The sequence below is a fragment of the Elaeis guineensis genome, chromosome 4, assembly GCF_000442705.2.
Source record: "Elaeis guineensis isolate ETL-2024a chromosome 4, EG11, whole genome shotgun sequence".
In the NCBI taxonomy this organism is placed as follows: domain Eukaryota; kingdom Viridiplantae; phylum Streptophyta; class Magnoliopsida; order Arecales; family Arecaceae; genus Elaeis; species Elaeis guineensis.
This window is the reverse complement of record NC_025996.2, coordinates 9,943,031-9,948,040: the sequence shown is the minus strand read 5'-3', so window position 1 is coordinate 9,948,040 and position 5,010 is coordinate 9,943,031. Positions and strand designations below refer to the sequence as shown.

Genomic DNA, 5,010 nt, shown 5'->3' with positions numbered 1-5,010 from the left:
ATATGCTCTGATATACTTTAATATTCCAACTTGCTCTGATACATCTTTTGAAATTTTATTTACCTTGATACATCTTAAGAAATTTAACTTACTCTGATACATCTTAAAATTTTTTAACTTGCTCTGATACATTATAAAATTTGCTCTGATACATTTTGCTTTGATACATTGTAAAATTTTTTTTTGATAAAATTGTAAAAGTGTTTTTCTTGCTCTGATACATTGCAAAATTTATTTTTCTCTTGCTCTGATACATCTAAAACTCAAAATGATCTAATACACTTTACAAATCAACTCTTAAACATGCTTTGGCACACATAATTATTTGTTGTATCAAAAGCAATTAAAGCACATAATTATTTTTTGCTCTGATGCTAAAACTAAAATCAAATGAGAATGAGCAAATTTTCAAAATACAGTTTAATCTGATAACAAAAACAAGTTTTCCGCTCAAATACCAAAATCACATAATCCAATGAGAATATTTTCAAATCTTTAAGAAAATGGACAAACTATTTTTGTATATGACCATTTATATCACATGCCAAAAGAATCATACTCTTTTCAAGCATATACATCTATAATGCATTCTTTTGAAATTATTGATTCACATAAATACTTTTGTTCAAATGTTTTGTCATCATCAAAAAGGGGGAGATTGTTGCTCCTAGATTGATTTTGATGATTACAAAGCAGATTGAAGGGATACAAATATTTTTATTTGAAAAAGTCTTTATGCTCTTCAGGGGTAAAATCGTAATTTTACTAAAACCCTGATTTGATAGTATCATTTGGTAGAACAAATGATTTGTAATCTATTGGTGAAAATTTCATTGTTTTTGGACTTATATTTTTGAAGTTATGAAGGTTTGAAGTGCATGAGTCGACTCATGAGTCAACTCATGGCACAATGAGCTGATTGGCACGCTAAAAATTTTCTTGGCACGCTGGTTTTCTGGCTTGGCACGACCTGTGAGTCGACTCATGAGTCGACCCACAAGGCATGAGTCGACTTCTGCATATTTGGGCCAAGAAAATCCAGAAATCAGCATCTCTGGTCTTTGCAACAGAGGTCGACTCATGAGTCGACCCCTGAAGCATGAGTCGACTCATGAGTCAACCCCTGCGACGGAAAACGTCCGCAACGGCTAGTTTTTTGCCCATTTTAATTGCCTTTTATGCTTCCTAAAAATGCTCTAACGGCTCTTTTTCTGCCTAATATGTTTTCTCTTGTTTCTTAATGCTATAAAAGGTTTCAAAAGATGAAAATACAAGAGGAAGACAGAGATTCAAAATATACACGAGGAGATCAACGAAATACACAAAAGAAAAAGAGAGGGATCCACAATCTACACGAGAGAGAGAAGGAATCTACTATATACACGAGAGATTGTGAAAGAGAAATTCAAGAGCATTCCAAGAGAGGATTTTTCAAGCCTATTTTTCAACCTTGATCAAGAGCTTTTTCAAAGCCTTCAAGAAGTCTTCAATCAAAGTTCAACTTCTTCTCAAGCGTTCATTCAACTCTTCATCCACCTTGAGAAAATCCAAAAAGGGGATTCTTCATTTGAGTAAAGTGTTTTTATTGTTATATTCGCTCATTTAAGGAGCTATTCTTGTACGTATTTATGCTCTAAACTGTCTTACTCTTTGTGAGTAATTGTTCTTGTTTTTGGAGGGTTTCCAAAACAAGGGAAGTTTGATCCGAACCTGAAATCGGAGTGTTTTGGGTTGGCTTGTATCCGAGAAACAAGTGGACTAGCTTGGGATAGCTAGTGTCGGAGTTTCCGACGTTTATATTCGGGTTGAATACAAGGATAGTGGATTGAAATTCCTAAGTAGGAGCTTGGGGAGTGGATGTAGGTGCAAGGTTGGCACCGAACCACTATAAATTCTTGTGTTTGTGGTGTGCTTTATTGTTTTACATTATTTCTTTATTATATACTTGCATTCTTGCTTTAGGTAATTTAATCTTGATTTAAAGTCCTTCTTCTCATTCATCAAGCTTTTAACAAATATTTTTCATAAGTAATCAGTTGAGCTTAAAATTTTTAAAAACCCAATTCACCCCCCCCTCTTGGGTTGCATAGCTGGGCAACACCTTTTAAATGACGTTGCGGACTATTCAGAAAGAGGATAATCTGATGGTTCATTTCTCAAAATAGATCTTGGAGTCTGGTTTTAATTAAGCTGAAGTTATTATTGCTCCAGTGAACATGAAGAGAGAAAGTTTAGGATATGCCCTGTCATCATGGGAAATGGTGAAGCTACATTTTTGGGGTTGAATCCCAACTGATTAGGATGAGGCTTGTCAGCTAAAGTATGATCAATGGCTCAACAGTGAACAAATTCTGATCTTTCAAACATATGAATCCCATATGTGGTCTTGAATCATGCTTCATATTCATATATTATTTACTTTTTCTTCCTACTTTTCCTGTTTAGGCAGTGGATATAGGATACAGCTTGGCAAGTTATTTTCCCTTCAAGAATTCTCTGTTGACCTTGAACATGCCTTTTCTTATGATTTCCCTCATAAAACTTCCCCATGCTGCACGTTCTCCTTTTATATCACAAACATGATATGAATATTTTCTCTTTTGATCTTTCAGAGAAAGAGTTTATCTTATAACCCTGATTTATACCTGATAGCCCAGTTAGAAAACTTCAGCTGGTGAGGGCTGTGCTCATCATACATTGGTGCTTTGGGATTGCATGATCCTTTGTTAATGAACACCTTTACATGTAGTCTGCTGGAACATGCAGAAATTTGGTTTCAGCAAGCTGGGATCACAAGTTCAACATCTCTGAAACGGTCAATGTAACTAATTTTGAGCTCATGCCTGAAAAGATATTAAAGATGCACAAGTATCATAGATCCGTCATAGCTAAATTCTAGTTTCTTCTCTTTGTGCCAGTATTGTACTCCTGCAGTAGCAGTAAATACTCATAAAGGCAGAAAGGCCATCCTTGTTGCAGAAGAAGATGGTTTGAATAGGATTGCAGACATTCATGTTTTTGTAAAGTTGTTTCTGTGACTTTAAGTGATTAATGCTTTTGAAATTTGCTTACCTGTGGTTTGGATATACAATATTAACCTATTTCTTTTGTGACCTGATCGTATCTGAAATATTATCTTGCTTTCTTTTACAGATTCTTTTGTTGTTTTTTGTGGAATTATTTGTGAGATCTTTGTAATGGTTAATGGCCATCATGGCTGGGCACTGGTTGTCTCCCATTCCCTTGCCATTCCACCATGTCATATGCATGCGTTGACCGGTACAAACAGATATAAAGGTGCAGCCATCAGTAAGCTCTCCCCTGTTTTCTCTATGATATTGGAATCTTTTATTCAAATTGCTGACATTAGTTATTTATTGCTTGATGAGCGCAGAAGAACTGAAGAAGACTGACAAAGCCAAAAGAATTCAGTGATCCAATCATTTTTGGCATTGAAATTCAACTTTTCAAATTCTGGCAATCCTTATCCACCTGATTCCATCATTAGATTCAATGGCTTTATGTCCCCCGGTGCACAATGGCAACTACTCCAGATCAGCCTGTCCAGGAAAGCTCGCACCCTGTTGCTTTGACAACAACGGTTCTCGAACTTCCTGAGCCATAGCTTTAATCCTCAGGCCATACCCATCATATGAGTCATATCAACTACTCCAAGCTTGACATCTAGAATAAAATGAGCAGCATCAGAATTGAACGTCCTAGGTCGAAGCAAAAGGAGAATGGAGGTAGAGCCTTCCTATTTCTGTTTAATCTTTCATATTATCTGTGTCACATCATCATTTGCCCGACTGTATCTTCCTCCCCAATATGCCAGGTATTTTGGAGGGGATCAGTGAAGCAAAGGCACCGACCTGGTGCTCGGTTGTTAAGTGGGGCTCGCTGCTTCCAAAAGGATCGTAATGGGACCATTTCAGCTGTCGTAATAGTGTACTGCTGTTTTTTTTCTTTCTTGATACAAGCGGATGATTCCACCATTCTAATGTGAGAGCAACTCAAAGAGTCTAAACACAAAATATTACACAATGCTTAAGGGCATTTATTTGCCTGGCATTAAAACCAATCATCAGTATGATCAGTAACAAAGAAAGCTATCCAATTCATGGTGCTATTCGCCTGTCGATAGACATGACGAACAACCATCTCAGAATACTAATGGAGGGATTCCCAGGTATCGTGGAGAAGCGGATGAACTAGCATGTGCTTCGTATCATTTTGGATCCAGCCAATGATTGTGACAAAATCGCCCTCCACAAGGATTTTCTCTGCATGCAGCTCCTGCCGAGTACAAATGATGTCCGCTCAGGTAATTTGGAGCTCCACTTCAGGGACCGAAGGCTCGAAAAGGAGGGAGTCCCTAGTAGCAAGCAGCTTACCATTCGGATCCCGAATGATATAATCTGCATCATCTCTGTCATTTCTAACACTACCGTCGAAGTTGACCTTGGCAAACTCTAAGGAAGGAGGCTCCAAGGAAATGAGAAGAATCGTATGGGTCGTTGCTGCATACGCAGCAGGGGAGTCTCAGAACCTCAGGCTATCGAGGGTTGTCCAGTAGCGTCGAATCGATAGTACTCCTCCACAAGACAGCAAGTTCTCTTCAATACTCCATGCGTAGGCACCATTTTAGCCTCGAAGATGAAGGTGTTCCTGGAAAGTCAAATATGATATGCAATGTACGCCATCCTATTGTCTGAGGGTTGGTATTCAGTCGAACTCTGGCTAATCTAATTCAAGAATGAGGAAGGGCAAGAGCCACTGGTGTCCCTCTAGGACTGGCTGCCCGTCATCCTCTAGATCGAGGACGCCCTCGGATAGTGAAGCATAGCATGCTCCATCGTCTCGTCCTCCAGCCTGCAGATCAGGCAGATGGGCAGATTCTCCATATCTCTTTCTCTGAGAAGAGTTCGAGTCGGAAGTCGATCCCAGGTGACCTTTCAGATGAAGAGTCGGATTCTAGGATGAATAGCCATTCTCCATATTCAAGCAAGC

General features: G+C 38.4%; 1 long non-coding RNA gene across 3 annotated transcripts; it reads left to right on the top strand.

The window, feature by feature from the left end:
* The first annotated feature begins 2,119 nt into the window (after nucleotides 1–2,119).
* LOC140857114 (uncharacterized) lies at nucleotides 2,120–4,081 on the top strand. 3 transcript variants are annotated; one of them, XR_012140597.1, is made up of 4 exons: nucleotides 2,120–2,821; nucleotides 2,919–3,297; nucleotides 3,395–3,746; nucleotides 3,836–4,081. It is a non-coding gene; the product is annotated as an uncharacterized lncRNA (long non-coding RNA). The 3 variants fall into 3 exon arrangements; XR_012140598.1 differs by having other exon boundaries at nucleotides 2,142–3,309; XR_012140596.1 differs by having other exon boundaries at nucleotides 2,146–3,297.
* The last annotated feature ends 929 nt before the right edge of the window (nucleotides 4,082–5,010 follow it).